Source organism: Ranitomeya imitator, chromosome 3 (genome assembly GCF_032444005.1).
Source record: "Ranitomeya imitator isolate aRanImi1 chromosome 3, aRanImi1.pri, whole genome shotgun sequence".
In the NCBI taxonomy this organism is placed as follows: Eukaryota; Metazoa; Chordata; class Amphibia; order Anura; family Dendrobatidae; genus Ranitomeya; species Ranitomeya imitator.
The window spans coordinates 652325153-652343910 of record NC_091284.1 but is presented as its reverse complement, the minus strand read 5'-3'; the positions used below and the strand labels follow the sequence as shown (position 1 = coordinate 652343910).

At 45.6% G+C, this 18758-nt stretch overlaps 1 protein-coding gene and 1 long non-coding RNA gene across 2 annotated transcripts in view; one reads left to right on the top strand and one right to left on the bottom strand.

Annotated features, from left to right (window-relative positions):
- The window catches only part of AKAP11 (A-kinase anchoring protein 11), a 71902-nt gene extending 67825 nt beyond the window's left edge, over positions 1 to 4077 (bottom strand). Inside the window, exon 1 of the mRNA XM_069758218.1 lies at positions 3860 to 4077. The gene's annotated coding sequence lies outside the window, so the exon portion shown is untranslated. The remainder of the gene's footprint in view (positions 1 to 3859) is intronic.
- A 24-nt stretch (positions 4078 to 4101) lies between these two features.
- The window catches only part of LOC138670668 (uncharacterized), a 56622-nt gene continuing 41965 nt past the window's right edge, over positions 4102 to 18758 (top strand). The window contains exon 1 of the long non-coding RNA XR_011319368.1: positions 4102 to 4191. This is a non-coding gene — a long non-coding RNA (uncharacterized lncRNA). The remainder of the gene's footprint in view (positions 4192 to 18758) is intronic.

The following is an 18758-nucleotide window of genomic DNA, read 5'->3' as shown; positions in this document are numbered from 1 at the left end:
CCAGGGTTGTCTTCTTCCACATTTTATACAGGGCCCCAGGGTTGTCTTCTTCCACACTGCTGACAGGGCCCCAGGGTTGTCTTCTTCCACACTGTATACAGGGCCCCAGGGTTGTCTTCTTCCACACTGTATACAGGGCCCCAGGGTTGTCTTCTTCCACACTGTATACAGGGCCCCAGGGTTGTCTTCTTCCACACTGTATACAGGGCCCCAGGGTTGTCTTCTTCCACACTGTATACAGGGCCCCAGGGTTGTCTTCTTCCACACTGCATACAGGGCCCCAATGTTGTCTTCTTCCACACTGCATACAGGGCCCCAATGTTGTCTTCTTCCACACTGCATACAGGGCCCCAGGGTTGTCTTCTTCCACACTGTATACAGGGCCCCAGGGTTGTCTTCTTCCACACTGTATACAGGGCCCCAGGGTTGTCTTCTTCCACATTTTATACAGGGCCCCAGGGTTGTCTTCTTCCACACTGTATACAGGGCCCCAGGGTTGTCTTCTTCCACACTGTATACAGGGCCCCAGGGTTGTCTTCTTCCACACTGTATACAGGGCCCCAGGGTTGTCTTCTTCCACACTGTATACAGGGCCCCAGGGTTGTCTTCTTCCACATTTTATACAGGGCCCCAGGGTTGTCTTCTTCCACACTGTATACAGGGCCCCAGGGTTGTCTTCTTCCACACTGTATACAGGGCCCCAGGGTTGTCTTCTTCCACATTTTATACAGGGCCCCAGGGTTGTCTTCTTCCACACTGTATACAGGGCCCCAGGGTTGTCTTCTTCCACACTGTATACAGGGCCCCAGGGTTGTCTTCTTCCACACTGTATACAGGGCCCCAGGGTTGTCTTCTTCCACACTGCATACAGGGCCCCAGGGTTGTCTTCTTCCACACTGCATACAGGGCCCCAGGGTTGTCTTCTTCCACACTGCATATAGGGCCCCAATGTTGTCTTCTTCCACACTGTATACAGGGCCCCAGGGCTGTCTTCTTCCACACTGCTGACAGGGCCCCAGGGCTGTCTTCTTCCACACTGTATACAGGGCCCCAGGGTTGTCTTCTTCCACACTGTATACAGGGCCCCAGGGTTGTCTTCTTCCACACTGTATACAGGGCCCCAGGGTTGTCTTCTTCCACACTGTATACAGGGCCCCAGGGTTGTCGTCTTCCACACTGTATACAGGGTCCCAGGGTTGTCTTCTTCCACATTTTATAGAGGGCCCCAGGGTTGTCTTCTTCCACACTGTATACAGGGCCCCAGGGTTGTCTTCTTCCACACTGTATACAGGGCCCCAGGGTTGTCTTCTTCCACATTTTATACAGGGCCCCAGGGTTGTCTTCTTCCACACTGCTGACAGGGCCCCAGGGTTGTCTTCTTCCACACTGTATACAGGGCCCCAGGGTTGTCTTCTTCCACACTGTATACAGGGCCCCAGGGTTGTCTTCTTCCACACTGTATACAGGGCCCCAGGGTTGTCTTCTTCCACACTGTATACAGGGCCCCAGGGTTGTCTTCTTCCACACTGCATACAGGGCCCCAGGGTTTTCTTCTTCCACACTGTATACAGGGTCCCAGGGTTGTCTTCTTCCACATTTTATAGAGGGCCCCAGGGTTGTCTTCTACCACACTGTTTACAGGGCCCCAAGGTTGTCTTCTTCCACACTGCTGACAGGGCCCCAGGGTTGTCTTCTTCCACACTGTATACAGGGCCCCAGGGTTGTCTTCTTCCACACTGTATACAGGGCCCCAGGGTTGTCTTCTTCCACATTTTATACAGGGCCCCAGGGTTGTCTTCTTCCACACTGTATACAGGGCCCCAGGGTTGTCTTCTTCCACACTGTATACAGGGCCCCAGGGTTGTCTTCTTCCACACTGTATACAGGGCCCCAGGGTTGTCTTCTTCCACATTTTATACAGGGCCCCAGGGTTGTCTTCTTCCACACTGTATACAGGGCCCCAGGGTTGTCTTCTTCCACACTGTATACAGGGCCCCAGGGTTGTCTTCTTCCACATTTTATACAGGGCCCCAGGGTTGTCTTCTTCCACATTTTATACAGGGCCCCAGGGTTGTCTTCTTCCACACTGTATACAGGGCCCCAGGGTTGTCTTCTTCCACACTGTATACAGGGCCCCAGGGTTGTCTTCTTCCACACTGTATACAGGGCCCCAAGGTTGTCTTCTTCCACACTGCTGACAGAGTCCCAGGGTTGTCTTCTTCCACACTGTATACAGGGCCCCAGGGTTGTCTTCTTCCACACTGTATACAGGGCCCCAGGGTTGTCTTCTTCCACATTTTATACAGGGCCCCAGTGGCACTACAAGAAGCTTTTTTATTTCCGTTCTACCAAAGTCAAGAATCCACAGAGACGTTCCACCCCAATGACAGGAGGATGCCTGGAGGAAAGATAGGAATGCTCAGAGGAAAGTGGTGGGTGGCAAAACCCAGTGCCCAGCATAGGATTGCAAGGTGGACTATGAACTGTAGTTTGAGCTTTCAGCTGCCACAATCTGAAGAGAACATTGGGGCAGAGGCAACAAAACAATGGTGCAGCAATGACTCAGAGTAAAAAAAAACCTCTCAGGGTGATTGGCAAAAACCTGGCCATAGTATGAGAGGTAAATTAAGGAAGTGGAAAATCCCTTTAATGTCTGTTTGCAATCTCAATTTTATTGGAGGAAATAATTTGCATAGATTTTAGGACTTATTGAACACGATGTAAATATCTGCAATAAGTTATGGCTTTCTTCTCGATTCCAACCTAAGCAAAGGGACGGAATATGTTACAAAAGTGAAATACAACCTGCAGTGAACACGACCATGGATAGAGTGGGAATTCATGCTAATAATTTCCATACGTCTATTACACCCACAGAATAGGTGATAACTTGCTGACCGGTGGGGCTCCGGCCCCTGGGACTCTCACTGAACCTGAGAAGGTGGCTGTGACATGCCCCGACAGAATGGCATGGTGGCGACCCATGCATGCCACCCCTCCACACATTGGCTATGGGACTGATGCAGAAAGCGGAATGCTGTTCTCCTGAGGACTGGATAATAACTTGGATTGTTGAGTTTAACCCTTTAAGGTTCTGTTCACATTGATGTTCGGACACTCCATCTGACTGTTCTGTGTAAGGAACAAACAGGTTGAGTGACCCGCTGTATTAGGTATGCCAATGGAGACGAGAGAGGCCCCATTCATTGTTATGGGGTTTGTTTGGATTTAGTTTCTTAAAACTAAAAGGACTTTTTTCTGTTAAAAAACCCCCAGACCCAATCATGATCACTGGGGCCATTGTCAACCATGTGCACGAAGGATGCAGCAGATCACATGTTCCATTTATTGGTCCCCAAGACAGAACAGACACCATGTGATCAGAGCCTTATTGTAGGAAGATGGCAGAAGCCCCCGTGCATTGCAGCTTGCGGAGAGCGGGCAGTGTAGCTGCACATCACATATTACCCGAACGACAGATGATTATCATAGATGCATTGTATCCACCGTACCACCAAAAACAACCATCATCAGCCTGCGGCGAGACAAAAGCATCATCCATACAACCACCAGTATAACCAGATACCGTACACACGTCACCAGCCAGGCTATCCACACAACATCACTATACAGGTCTGTGACCGGGGGCTCTGACATTTCTACACTTCCTGTCACTACCATCAGTTTCTCCCTGGAATGGCTGCTACCAGAGAACAATAGAGCACACAGGCCAGATCCTGCACACAGCAGTCCTGGAGAGGAGCACACCCATCTTACATGATGCGGACAGTGATCGGCACAGCTGCAGGACAGGAGAGGTGGAGGCAACTAGTGACAGATCTGCTGCCATCATCATTACCGGGGACGCTCCGCTCAGGGTCTTCTCCGCCCGGTGACAGCTGCGGCCCAGCAGGTGTGACGCCCCCGTTGCTTGCGGTAGATCAGGGCCTCGCCGCTCGTACAGTCAGCGGCTGCATCCTCGGCAGGGTCCGGACACCGGCCCTGCAGGCTCCGCTGCGCAGCTGACGAGCTGTTGTGGTTCCAAGCACTGACGTCTGTTACGTCATCACCCGGCGCGGGCTCTGGCGCATTGGTTGGAATGGTTGGCATCGGGAGGGGACAGCGCTGCCTGCTGCAGCCATGCGACCCCGGAGCGGCACCCCGTCACGTGCCTGCTGTCAGTTGCTATGGGTAACAGCGAGGCTTCATCTGTTAATCCTTTATTCTGGGCCTTAGTGATCAGAATCTTTAACTGTTTTTTTTTTTGCTAAAGGTTTTCTTGCTTTACATTAAGTCTTTTGTTGAGTTTCTTCACTTCTTTTATGAAAATACATGAAACTTTTTTTTCCCTCTTTAGTTTTGTAAAATCCGTTTTCCTCATCACTAGGGTCTAGGGCTGTGGCTTGGAGGTATTGTTGTACTTACTTCAGCCCCACCCGTGGCTATATGACTCTGCGTGCACTCTAGATGCGGACCCCCGAGGACCACCATAACACTGCATGTCACATTGGTTGCATCTGCCTCTGGGCTGCCCACACTCCTGCAGTAGCCAGTGAGCTGCCATTGTCAGCATTGCAGAACACAACAACCCCACCGAACATGCGTGAACCCGACCTCAAAAGTATATAGACTTTTTTTCACTAAAATTTCACTAAAGGGGTTGACCGTTATGATCTCTCCTCCCTAATCCATGTTTTCCTCTTTAAAATAATAACATTTATACCCACCTCCGGTGTCGGTGTTCCCGTGGCCCGACACTGGCCCTCCCGGGGATCGCGTGACATTATGTCACACAAGCCCTGTGGCCAAACAGCACTGGCTTCACTCTCCTCTCCTACAGACATAATTGACAGCTGCAGCTGCTCCCTCACTTCTTCGGGATGTACCGTATGTGTTTTGTCCCCAGGTGGGGAGAGTGATGCCACGTGATTGTCAAGCAAAGCCAGGGAGAGACCGTGCCGACAACGCTCTAATGACGTCAGAGGTGAGTATAGGGGTTATTATTTTACAAGGATGAGACAAAAGGATTGAGATGGTGTTGTCCGTGTAGTGGACAACCTCTTTAATGAATTGTCCACGACTTCGCTATTGATGACTTATCCCTGCGGGCCGTGCTGTCCCGACACTGCAAATAGCTGATCGGTGGGTGTCAGACCCCCATACATCTGAAACTGATGAGCGATCATAACTATTGGCCATTTTATCTATGTGAACAACAAGGGTCAAAAAAATAAAAAATGAACACATGATAATATATGAAATAGTCAAAATATAAATTTTATTGATAATGCATAGGGACAAAAAAAGGAAGAAAAATATAGCAATGTGGTGCCAACCACACACAGTGTGTATCAGCCCACAAAAAAACACAACTCGCAAATAAACCACAAATGTATATAGACTACATGTACATAATACAGGTAAAATAACATCCATCAATAGTGTATAGCCCGAAAGAAAATATTAAATAAAGTAAATATATAGCCCATAAGAAAATGTTAAATAAAGTGAAGGGGCATATAAATGTACATGTAACCTGAGATAGTATGGGTATACAAATAAATGAACAGGTAACCGAACGACCAGAGAAAAAGAGCAGAATGATATCTGCTAACTCACATCAATGCGTACGTGCCATAATGAAGTGGTCAGTAAGTATGGAAGATATATACAGATAATGCCATCTACACTATGTGAGGCTCCACAGTGTCGTGACCTGCAGCTGCAAGGTAGACGGTCACAACATGCGAATCGTTAAGGAGAGGTTACCTGTAAGGTGTGGTAAGTGTGGACAGACGCGCCCCGACGCGCGTTTCGGATCGAGAGTCCTTCGTCAGGGGGAGTGGCCACTGACGAAGGACTCTCGATCCGAAACGCGCAACGGGGCGCGTCTGTCCACACTTACCAGACCTTACAGGTAACCTCTCCTTAACGATTCGCATGTTGTGACCGTCTACCTTGCAGCTGCAGGTCACTACACTGTGGAGCCTCACATAGTGTAGATGGCATTATCTGTATATATCTTCCATACTTACTGACCACTTCATTATGGTACGTACGCATTGATGTGAGTTAGCAGATATCATTCTGCTCTTTTTCTCTGGTCGTTCGGTTACCTGTTCATTTATTTGTATACCCATACTATCTCAGGTTACATGTACATTTATATGCCCCTTCACTTTATTTAACATTTTCTTATGGGCTATATATTTACTTTATTTAATATTTTCTTTCGGGCTATACACTATTGATGGATGTTATTTTACCTGTATTATGTACATGTAGTCTATATACATTTGTGGTTTATTTGCGAGGTGTGTTTTTTGTGGGCTGATACACACTGTGTGTGGTTGGCACCACATTGCTATATTTTTCTTCCTTTTTTTGTCCCTATGCATTATCAATAAAATTTATATTTTGACTATTTCATATATTATCATGTGTTCATTTTTTATTTTTTTGACCCTTGTTCGTTTTTTTCTTTTTTTCTTCTTTGTTGTTCTTCATTTGCCGAATGGTTTGCCATTCATATTGTTACCCTTTATCAAGCTTTGTGATTCAATATTATCGTTAGGTTTTTTCCTGGCATTGCTTGTGTAGTGTGCAATTCCTTATTTTATCTATGTGGCAAACAACTTATTTAAAGGAGTTTCCCCACTTACTACATAGCCATAAAATAGGTGACTACCAGCAGCATAGCTACAAGGGGGGGGGGTCAGAGGGGGTGGCCACCCCAGACCCCACACTCTGAGCAGACCCACCTGGAGCTACACTACTGTAACTGTATCTGCGTGCACAGTGCACCCATACAGTTACACTCTGTGGCAGAGCGGGGAGGATCGATCTCCCTGCTCTGCCACCCTGCCGTTATAGGGTCCCTGAGCAGGAGGGGGGCATGGTGCCAGCAGTGGGCAGCTGTATAAGCTAGATGCTCTCACTTGACCACATGACCACATTGTTGAGACAAGGAGCGTTACGCTCCCTCTCCCATCATTCCCCCTTCAGCGTCTGACGTCACTGATGCAGATACTGACAGTGGGCGCGATGATGTCACTAGTTGGCGCCCGCTGTCTGGAGATGGGCGGGTGCGCAGAGCAGCAGAGGAACGATGGGGGAGGTGAGTATTGTATTTATTTTTATGGGGGTGCATTACACTATAGAGTCTGCCTATGGGGGGTGCATTATACTATAGAGCAGAGGTCCCCAACCTTTCTGACCTTGAGAGCCACATCCAGCTATGAAAGAGGGTCGTGAGCCACATTCAGCTCTGAGAGAGTGTCGCAAGCCACAGCCACAGCCAGCTCCTCCCCCACTCTCAGCAGTGATACCGAGAGCCTCCATTATATATTATATAATGACAACCAAAGCTTCTCCACTGAAATCACACCAAGGCAATATGCCAAACTCCACTGTTTCCCATCTCCCTCCCATTCAAATCTGCTCTTTTGTACAGAGCTACACACAAAAGTAACCATTTAGGGATCTGCTCTTAATAGTTATTTACATCTGGTGATAATGCACCAAGCTGGCAGGCAGCCGCGAGCCACACATCATGGGCTCGCGAGCCACATGTGGCTCCCGAGCTACAGGTTGGGGACCCCTGCTATAGAGTCTGCTTATGGGGGTGTATTATATTATAATACTATAGAGCCTGCTTATGGGGGTGCATTATACCATACAGTCTGCCTATGGGGGTGCATTATACTATAGAGTCAGCCTATGGGGCGCATTATACTAAAGCGTCTGCTTATGGGGGGTGCATTATACTATAGAGTCTGCCTATGGGGAGTGCATTATACTATAGTCTGCCTATGGGAGTGTATTATACTATAGAGTCTGCCTATGGGGGGTGCATTATACTATAGTCTGCCTATGGGGAGTGCATTATACTATAGTCTTCCTATGGGGATGCATTATACTATAGAGTCTGCTTATGGGGGTGCATTATACTATAGCGTCTGTCTATGGGGGTGCATTATACTATAGCGTCTGCCTATGGGGTGCATTATACTATCGAGTCAGCCAATTGGGCACATTATAATAAAGTGTCTGCCTATGGGGGGTGCATTATACTATAGAGTCTGCCTATGGGGAGTGCATTATACTATAGTCTTCCTATGGGGATGCATTATACTATAGTCTGCCTATGGGAGTGCATTGTACTATAGAGTCTGCCTATGGGGGGTGAGTTATACTAGATAGACATAGTAAAAAGATCGCTTACCAAATAATTATATAATTATTAGAAACACTGTGGTTAAAGTGTGCCCAATACTCAAACAGCGGGCTCCAAGGAATTACTAAAACGAGAGAACTTATACTAGAGTCTGCCTATGGGGGTGCATTATACTATAGTCTGCCTGTCGGGGTGCATTATACTATAGAGTCTGCCTATGGGGTGCATTATACTAAAGCGTCTGCCTATGGGGAGTGCATTATACTATAGTCTTCCTATGGGGATGCATTATACTATAGTCTGCCTATGGGGGTGCATTATATTATAGAGTCTGCCTATGGTGGAAGCATTATACTATAGTCTGCCTATGGGAGTGCATTGTACTATAGAGTCTGCCTATGGGGAGTGAGTTATACTAGAGTCTGCCTATGGGGGTGCATTATACTATAGAGTCTGCCTATGGGGTGCATTATACTATAGAGTCTGCCTAAAGGGGTGCATTATACAGTATATTGTCTGCCTATGGGAGTGCATTGCATTGCACTATAGAGTCTGCTTATGGGGGTGCATTATGCTATAAAGACTGCCTATGGGGGGCTGCATTATACTATAGTCTGCTTATGGGGGATGTATTATACTATAGTCTGCCTATGGGAGTGCATTATACTATAGAGTCTGCCTATGGGGGTGCATTATACTATAGAGTCTGCCTATGGGGGGCTGCATTATACTATAGAGTCTGCCTATGGGGGTGCATTATATTATAGTCTGCCTATGGGGGTGCATTATACTATAGAGTCTGCCTAAGGGGCTTCATTATACTATAGAGTCTGCCTATGGGGTGCATTATACTATAGTCTGCCTGTTGGGGTGCATTATACTATAGAGTCTGCCTATGGGGCGCATTATACTATAGAGTCTTCCTATGGGAATGCATTATACTATAGTCTGCTTATGGGGGTGCATTATACTATAGAGCCTGCTTATGGCGGTGCATTATATTATAGAGTCTGCCTAAAGGGGTGCATTATACAGTATATTGTCTACCTATGGGAGTGCATTGCATTACACTATAGTCTGCTTATGGGGGTGCATTATGCTATAAAGACTGCCTATGGAGGGCTGCATTATACTATAGTCTGCTTATGGGGGATGCATTATACTATAGAGTCTGCCTATGGGGGTGCATTATACTATAGAGTCTGCCTATGGGGGTGCATTATACTATAGAGTCTGCCTATGGGGGGCTGCATTATACTATAGTCTGCCTATGGGGGTGCATTATATTATAGTCTGCCTATGGGGGTGCATTATACTATAGAGTCTGCCTAAGGGGCTTCATTATACTATAGAGTCTGCCTATGGGGTGCATTATATTATAGTCTGCCTATGGGGGAATGTATTATACTAAAGTCTGCCTATCGGAGTGCATTATACTATAGAGTCTGCCTATGGGGGGTGCATTATACTATACAGACTGCCTATGTGGGTGCATTTTACTATAGAGTCTGCCTAAGGGGGTGCATTATACAGTATAGTGTCTGCCTATGGGAGTGCATTGCATTATACTAGAGTCTGCTTATGGGAGGTGCATTGCATTATACTATAGAGTCTGCTTATGGGAGGTGCATTATATAATATAGAATCTGCTTATGGAAGGTGCATTATACAATATAGAGTCTGCCTATGGGGAGTGCATTATACGATATAGAGTTTGCCTATGGAGGGTTCATTATACTATGTAGAGTGTATATGGAGGAGAGCATTATATAGAGTGTCCCTATGGGGTGCTGCATTATACATTATAGAGTGCTTATAGGGGTGCATTATACAATATAGAGTCTGCCTATTGGGGTGCATTATACAATATAGTCAGCCTATGGTGGTGCATTATTCAATATAAAGTTTGCCTATGGGGGGCGCCTTATACAATATAGAGTCTGCCTATAGGAGATGCATTATACTATATAGAGTCTACCTATGGGGGATGCATTATACCATAGAGCCTGCTAATGGGAGTGCATTATACTATACAGTCTGCCTATGGAGGGTGCATTATACTATAGAATCTGCCTAAGGGGGTGCATTATGCAATATATAGTCTGCCTATGGGGGATGCATTATACTATAGAGCCTGCCTATGGCAGTGCATTATACTATAGAGTCTGCCTATGGGGAGTGCATTATACGATATAGAGTCTGCCTATGGAGGGGAGCATTATATAGAGTCTCCCTATGCGGTGCTGCATTATACAATATAGAGTGCTTATGGGGGTGCATTATACAATATAGAGTCTGCCTATAAGGGGTGCATTATACAATATAGTCAGCCTATGAGGGTGCATTATTCAATATAGAGTCTGCCTATGGGGGGCGCATTATACAATATAGAGTCTGCCTATGGGGGATGCATTATACTATAGAGCCTGCTAATGGGAGTGCTGTTGTGAATTCTGCTTTTGGGCTCCCTCCGGTGGTTGTAGGTGGTAATGCAGTTGTCCCTGGGCTGCAGTCCTGGACAGGTGTATCTGCTGATTGCAATTCTGACTGGGGTATTTAGGTTTGCAGGACTCATTAGTCCTTGCCAGTTGTCAATGTTTCTTGGGAAGTGTTGGATCTCTGTCTGGCTTCTCCTGCTTAGCTGCCAATTCAGCAAAGATAAGTGTCTGTTTCTTTTTCTATGGCACACAAGCTGTGTGCTTGTTTTTTGATTGTATTCCTGCTCTGAGTGTAGGAGTCTCTGGAGTTGCAGATATACGTTCCACGTCTTTAGTTAGATGGAGGAATTTTTTGTATAATCTGCTGTGGATATTTTTGGAAGGGTTTTAATACTGACCGCACAGTACTCTGTCCTATCCTTTCCTATTTTAGCTAGAGTGGCCTCTTGTGCTAAATCCTGTTTTTCTGCCTGTGTTTGTCTTTCCTCTCCTACTCACAGCCAATATTTGTGGGGGGCTGCCTATCCTTTGGGGTTCTGCTCTGAGGCAAGGTAGAATTCCTATTTCCATCTGTAGGGGTATTTAGTCCTCCGGCTGTGACGAGGTGTCTAGGGTTTGTTAGGTACACCCCACGGCTACTTCTAGTTGCGGTGTTAAGATCAGGATTTGCGGTCAGTATAGTTACCACCTACTCCAAAGAAAGTTTCATGCGGCTCTAAGGTCACCGGATCATAACAGTAAAACTGGCCCATAATGAGTTAAATGCATCTCAGAAGAAGGGAAGAGAGGTGTTGAGCCATTTTTTTTTCTTCAGTCTGCTTTATCTTCTCTTCCCTCTTTATCTCTGGGTGGCTGAGGAGCATTGTGCTAGCATGAATGTTCAGGAATTAGCTTCTCGTGTAGACCAGCTTGCTGCTAGGGTACAGTGTATTTCTGATTATATTGTTCAGACTCCTGTTTTAGAACCGAAGATTCCTACTCCTGATTTGTTTTTTGGTGACAGGTCCAAATTTTTGAGTTTTAAAAACAACTGTAAACTGTTTTTTGCTTTGAGACCTCGATCCTCCGGTGATTCCATTCAGCGGGTTAAAATCGTCATCTCCCTGCTGCGTGGCGACCCGCAGGATTGGGCGTTTTCCCTGGAATCTGGGAATCCGGCTTTGCTTAATGTAGACTCCTTTTTTCAGGCTTTAGGATTATTATATGATGAACCAAATTCTGTGGATCAAGCTGAGAAGACCTTGTTGGCGCTGTCTCAGGGTCAAGAGGCGGCAGAATTGTATTGTCAGAAACTCAGAAAATGGTCTGTGTTGACTAAATGGAATAATGATGCTTTGGCGGCAATTTTCAGAAAGGGTCTTTCTAAATCCGTTAAAGATGTTATGTCCCACGCCTTCCGGTCTGAGTGATTCTATGTCTCTGGCCATTCAGATTGACCGGCGCTTGCGGGAGCGCAGAACTGTGCGCGCTGTGGCGTTGTCCTCAGAGCAGATTCCTGAGCCAATGCAGTGTGATAGGATTCTGTCTAGAACGGAACGACAAGGATTCAGACGTCAGAATAGGTTGTGTTATTATTGTGGCGACGCTTCTCATGTAATTTCAGTCTGCCCTAAGCAGACAAAGAGGATTGCTAGTTCATTTACCATCAGTACTGTACAACCTAAATTTATGTTATCTGTGTCCTTGATCTGCTCATTGTCATCATTTTCTGTCATGGCGTTTGTGGATTCAGGCGCCGCCTTGAACTTAATGGACTTTGAGTTTGCCAGGCGTTGTGGTTTTCCTTTGCAGAACCCTATTCCTTTAAGGGGCATTGATGCTACACCTTTGGCTAAAAATAAGCCCCAGTTTTGGACACAGGTGACCATGCGCATGGCACCAGCCCATCAGGAAGATTGTCGATTTCTGGTGTTGCATAATTTGCATGATGCTATCGTGCTGGGTTTTCCGTGGTTGCAGGTACATAATCCTGTGTTGGATTGGAAGTCCATGTCTGTGACTAGTTGGGGTTGTCAGGGGGTTCATAATGATGTTCCTTTGATGCCCTCTCTAGGAGTTTTTTGCCTGATTCTCCTGAGGTCTTAGAACCGGTCGGTATTCTGAAAGAAGGGGTGGTCCTTTCTGCAATTTCCCCTGATTTACGACGGGTTCTTCAGGAATGTCAGGCTAACAAACCTGACCGCTGTCCTGTGGGGAAACAGTTTGTTCCTGACAGATGGACTAGTAGAGTGATTTGTGAGGTTTACTGTTCCGTGTTGGCTGGTCATCCTGGCATTTTTGGTACCAGAGACTTGGTTGGTAGGTCCTTTTGGTGGCCTTCTTTGTCGCGTGATGTGCGTTCTTTTGTGCAGTCCTGTGGGACTTGTGCGCGGGCCAAGCCTTGTTGTCCCCGTGCTAGTGGGTTGCTTTTGCCATTGCTGGTCCCTGAGAGGCCCTGGACGCATATTTCTATGGATTTTATTTCCGATCTTCCGGTTTCCCAGAGGATGTCGGTTATCTGGGTTGTTTGTGACCGGTTCTCTAAGATGGTTCATTTGGTGCCTTTGCCTAAATTGCCTTCCTTTTTGGATTTGGTTCCGTTGTTTTTTCAGCATGTGGTCCGTTTGCATGGTATTCCGGAGAATATTGTGTCCGACAGAGGTTCCCAGTTTGTTTCTAGGTTTTGGCGGGCCTTTTGTGCTAGGCTGGGCATTGATTTGTCTTTTTCTTCTGCGTTTCATCCTCAGACAAATGGTCAGACCGAGCGAACTAATCAGACTTTGGAGACTTATTTGAGATGCTTTGTGTCTGCTGATCAGGATGATTGGGTGGCTTTCTTGCCATTGGCCGAGTTTGCCCTTAATAATCGGGCTAGTTCGGCTACTTTGGTTTCGCCTTTCTTTTGTAATTTTGGTTTTCATCCTCGTTTTTCTTCTGGGCAGGTTGAGCCTTCTGACTGTCCTGGTGTGGATTCTGTGGTTGACAGGTTGCAGCAGATTTGGGCTCATGTGGTGGACAATTTGGTGTTGTCTCAGGAGGAGGCTCAACGTTTTGCTAACCGTCATCGGTGTGTTGGTTCCTGGCTTCAGGTTGGGGATCTGGTCTGGTTGTCTTCCCGTCATGTTCCTATGAAGGTTTCTTTCCCTAAGTTTAAGCCTCGGTTTATTCGTCCTTATAGGATTTCTGAGATTATTAATCCGGTGTCTTTTCGACTGGCGCTTCCGGCCTCTTTTGCGATCCATAATGTCTTCCATAGATCTTTATTGCGGAAATATGTGGAGCCCGTTGTTCCCTCTGTTGATCCTTCGGCCCCTGTGTTGGTTGATGGGGAGTTGGAATATGTTGTTGAGAAGATTTTGGATTCCCATTTTTCGAGGCGGAAGCTTCAGTACCTTGTCAAATGGAAGGGTTATGGCCAGGAGGATAATTCTTGGGTTTTTGCCTCTGATGTCCATGCCGCTGATTTGGTTCGTGCCTTTCATCTGGCTCATCCTGATCGGCCTGGGGGCTCTGGTGGGGGTTCGGTGACCCCTCCACAAGGGGGGGTACTGTTGTGAATTCTGCTTTTGTGCTCCCTCCGGTGGTTGTAGGTGGTAATGCAGTTGTCCCTGGGCTGCAGTCCTGGACAGGTGTATCTGCTGATTGCAATTCTGACTGGGGTATTTAGGTTTGCAGGACTCATTAGTCCTTGCAAGTTGTCAATGTTTCTTGGGAAGTGTTGGATCTCTGTCTGGCTTCTTCTGCTTAGCTGCCAATTCAGCAAAGATAAGTGTCTGTTTCTTTTTCTATGGCACACAAGCTGTGTGCTTGTTTTTTGATTGTATTCCTGCTCTGAGTGTAGGAGTCTCTGGAGTTGCAGATATACGTTCCACGTCTTTAGTTAGATGGAGGAATTTTTTGTATAATCTGCTGTGGATATTTTTGGAAGGGTTTTAATACTGACCACACAGTACTCTGTCCTATCCTTTCCTATTTTAGCTAGAGTGGCCTCTTGTGCTAAATCCTGTTTTTCTGCCTGTTTGTTTTTCCTCTCCTACTCACAGCCAATATTTGTGGGGGGCTGCCTATCCTTTGGGGTTCTGCTCTGAGGCAAGGTAGAATTCCTATTTCCATCTGTAGGGGTATTTAGTCCTCCGGCTGTGACGAGGTGTCTAGGGTTTGTTAGGTACACCCTACGGCTATTTCTAGTTGCGGTGTTAAGATCAGGATTTGCGGTCAGTATAGTTACCACCTACTCCAGAGAAAGTTTCATGCGGCTCCAAGGTCACCGGATCATAACAGTGCATTATACTATACAGTCTGCCTATGGAGGGTGCATTATACTATAGAGTCTGCCTATGGCAGTGCATTATACTATAGAGTCTGCCTATGGGGGTGCATTATTTATTTATATAGCACCATTGTTTCATTAGTGCTGTACATGAGGATATTATATAGTCTGCCGATGGGGGTGCATTGTACTATAGAGTCTGCCTATAGGGAAAGCATTATACTATATAGAGTCTGCCTGTGCGGAAAGCATTATACTATAAAGTATGCCTATGAGGAATGTATTACACTATGTAGAGTCTGCCTATGGGGAGTGCATCATACTATATGGAAGTCTATGTGGAGTGCAGTATATTGTATTGAGGACTATTGAGGCTATCTAGGGGGCCATCATACAGTGTTTGAGCCATCAACAGTTTGAGGGCTTATACTGTGTATAAGAGAGCATCATACTGTATAGAGCAGAGCTGTACAAGGGGGAGACTCAGAGCATGATTAATTGGAACTCAGGTTATTGTCATTGTTAAAGGGGCACTTTCTAGGAGGTAAAATGTGGGCACTGTTTTCTAGGGAACTTGCATCCGCAATTACTATATTCTAGAGGGTTGCTTTAGAATTTAGAGGGCACAGAGAACCACACAGCAGGTGCAGTAATAAGGACACTTACGTGTTGTGAATTCTGTGGCAGAGCTCCCTCCTGTGGTCACAAGTGGTACTTCGGCTGATTCTCTCTGTGAGCTTCTGTTGGTGGAGGGAAGTGGTACTGCGGCTTCTGAGTTTCCTCCCTCAGGTGATCTGGTGAGGTCGTTAGGTGCTTCTCTACTTAACTCCACCTAATGCTTTGATCCTGGCTTCCTGTCAATGTTCCAGTGTTGGACTTGCTTTTCCCTGGATCATTCCTGTGGCCTGCTGCTCTGCATAGCTAAGTTCTTCTTTGCTATTTGTTTGCTATTTTTTCTGTCCAGCTTGTCTAATTTTTTGCTGGAAGCTCTGGGACGCAAAGGGTGTACCTCCGTGCCGTTAGTTCGGTACGGAGGGTCTTTTAGCCCCCTTTGCGTGGTTTTCTTTAGGGTTTTGTGTAGACCGCAAAGTTATCTTTTCTATCCTCGCTCTGTTAAGAAAGTCGGGCCTCACTTTGCTGAATCTATTTCATCTCTACGTTTGTCTTTTCATCTTAACTCACAGTCATTATATGTGGGGGGCTGCCTTTTCCTTTGGGGTATTTCTCTGAGGCAAGGTAGGCTTATTTTCTATCTTCAGGCTAGTTAGTTTCTCAGGCTGTGCCGAGTTGCATAGGCAGAGTTAGGCGCAATCCACGGCTGCCTCTAGTGTTGTTTGGAGAGGATTAGGGATTGCGGTCTGCAGAGTTCCCACGTCTCAGAGCTCGTTCTATGATTTTGGGTTATTGTCAGATCACTGTATGTGCTCTGACCGCTATGTCCATTGTGGTACTGAATTGCCTTTCATAACAGTACAGGAAGCCAAAAGTACTAATGATTCTCAATAGAGGGAAAAAATAAGTTCTGAGACCATTTTTTTTTCTTTGCACTGTGTTTTGCCTTTTTTTTCCCCTAGACATTTGGGTGGTTCAGTACACAGGTGTAGCGATGGACATTAGAAGTCTGTCTTCATCTGTGGATCTAGATACAGAAAGGACAGGCTAACGGAGCGCCAGGCTGGCGGTCAGGGGAGATGTTGATTGAGAAAGGTCCGATGCAGCTCCTGCCGGGTGCCTCAGGAGAGGAATAAACTGTAAGTTGCAAAATACTCCGGTCACATGGAAGCGCACAGGACACAGATGAAAGGATTAAAAGTTTCTTTGTTTATTGAAATCCACAACGCGTTTCGACGGAACAGCTCCGTCTTCATCAGGTGGCAGTATACAGAGAGTGGGCCAGAGTGAGTATATAAAGAAGCACCAACCAATGAGATTTAAGGAGCAATTGTTCAGAACACATGATTAGGTGGGATCACATGATTAATTAAGATACAAGTCGCAACGCAGTTTAAAAACATATACAGTATATCAAAAAAGATTAAAAAAATGGATACAGCATAATATAAAATCAACTAAAATAAAACCAATAAAATGCGAAATAATAAAAAATAAATAAAAAAAAAAACAGGGCAAAAATGCAGCCATTATGTGACCTTTTCAATGATGAGATTTAACCCCTCAGGTGCCAGTGTGCCGAGTTTAAAAATCCAATAACTTTCTCTTCTTACTAAATTGGTAAAGCGATCAGGCATATCCTTTCGTATCTGATCTATGATGGTTAGCTTTAGTGAACTTAGGTTCCTATTATGTACTGTGAGGAAGTGTTTTGACAGACTATGCATTAAATACCCATTCCGGATGTTCTGACGGTGTTTATTCATCCTTGCATGCATAGCCTGTATCGTCCGCCCGACATATTGCAGCCCACAACCACATTCGATCAGATAAACTACATAACTAGAGCGGCAGTTTACATGACAGTTAATATTAAAACTGGTGCCCGTAGTATATGACCGAAATTCTTTCGCTCCATTACTGATGGAACCACAACATAAACACTTAGCTGCCCTGCAAGCAAAGCAACCCGGATTATGTTGTGTCCGGCAAGTAGATGTGGATGCACACTCACGAGTTACGTTGCTGGGAGCAACGATGTTACAAAGGGTGCGATTTTTTTTTCTGAAGATGGTTCTAGGTTGCGCAGGAATATGTGTTGATAAAACTGGATCCCCTTTCAAGATGAACCAATATTTTTTCAAAAGGTTTCGTACGACCCCATGTGATTGATTAAAGGTAGTTATAAAACTCCATTTAGTGAAATCACAGGGTTTAACAGACCTATTATTCTTATTTTTAATCTGCTCAATGCATTCTTTTTGTGTGAAGGCTCTGGCTCTTGTGAATGCATCAGAAACCAATTTTTTATGGTACCCTTTACTCTTAAAACGATGTTTCAGGATATCAGCTTCTTTGAAGAAATCACTGTCTTTAGTGCAGTTCTTCCTGATCCTCCAGTACTGCCCATAAGGGATATTTAAAATCCAATTAGGGAGGTGACCACTGCTAAAATTTAGATAGCTATTTACGTCTACCCTTTTGAAATGCGTGGATGTTGAAAAGTGACCATGTGGGTCAACTTGTACCAATAAATCTAGAAATTGGATTGCTGTACTAGATAAGTTGGCTGTGAATTTTAGTCCCCAAGAATTCATATTCAGGGACTGAACAAAATCCAGTGCTTCTAGTTCGGAACCCGTCCAGATAATAAAAAGATCATCAATAAAACGGCGGTAGAGGGCAATTTTGCCAACCGCCAGTGGGGACTGCGCGATGAAGACGGACTCAAATGCCCCCATGAACAAATTAGCATAACTGGGGGCAAATCTCGTCCCCATCGCGCAGCCCCTCACCTGGCGGTAGAAAGCCCTTTCAAAAGAAAAAACGTTATTGCGAAGGACAAACATTACCGCTTTTTGTAAAAACTCAATTTGCATAGGAGGTAATTGGCCATCAGTCAGCAAAAATTGAGTTACCGCTTCAAGGCCTAAATCATGAGGGATATTTGAATAAAGGGCCTGTACATCCATGGTTAGTAAAATGCCACAGGGGACATTGGGTAGAGATAAAAGATGGTCAATTAGATGAGAGGAGTCTCTAAGATAAGAATCTAGGTCCATAACGTATTTTTGCAAGAACAGATCTACATAATGTGAGAGATTACTGGTGATGGAGTCGATACCCGAAATGATGGGCCGGCTGGGGGGATTTTTGGGGTCCTTATGAATTTTGGGTAAAAAATAAAAAAAGGGGGTCTTGAATCTGGAGATGTTGAGGAATTTGAATTCCTTTTTATTCAGAATCCCAAGGGACCAAGCTTCTTTGATGAACCCAGTGTATT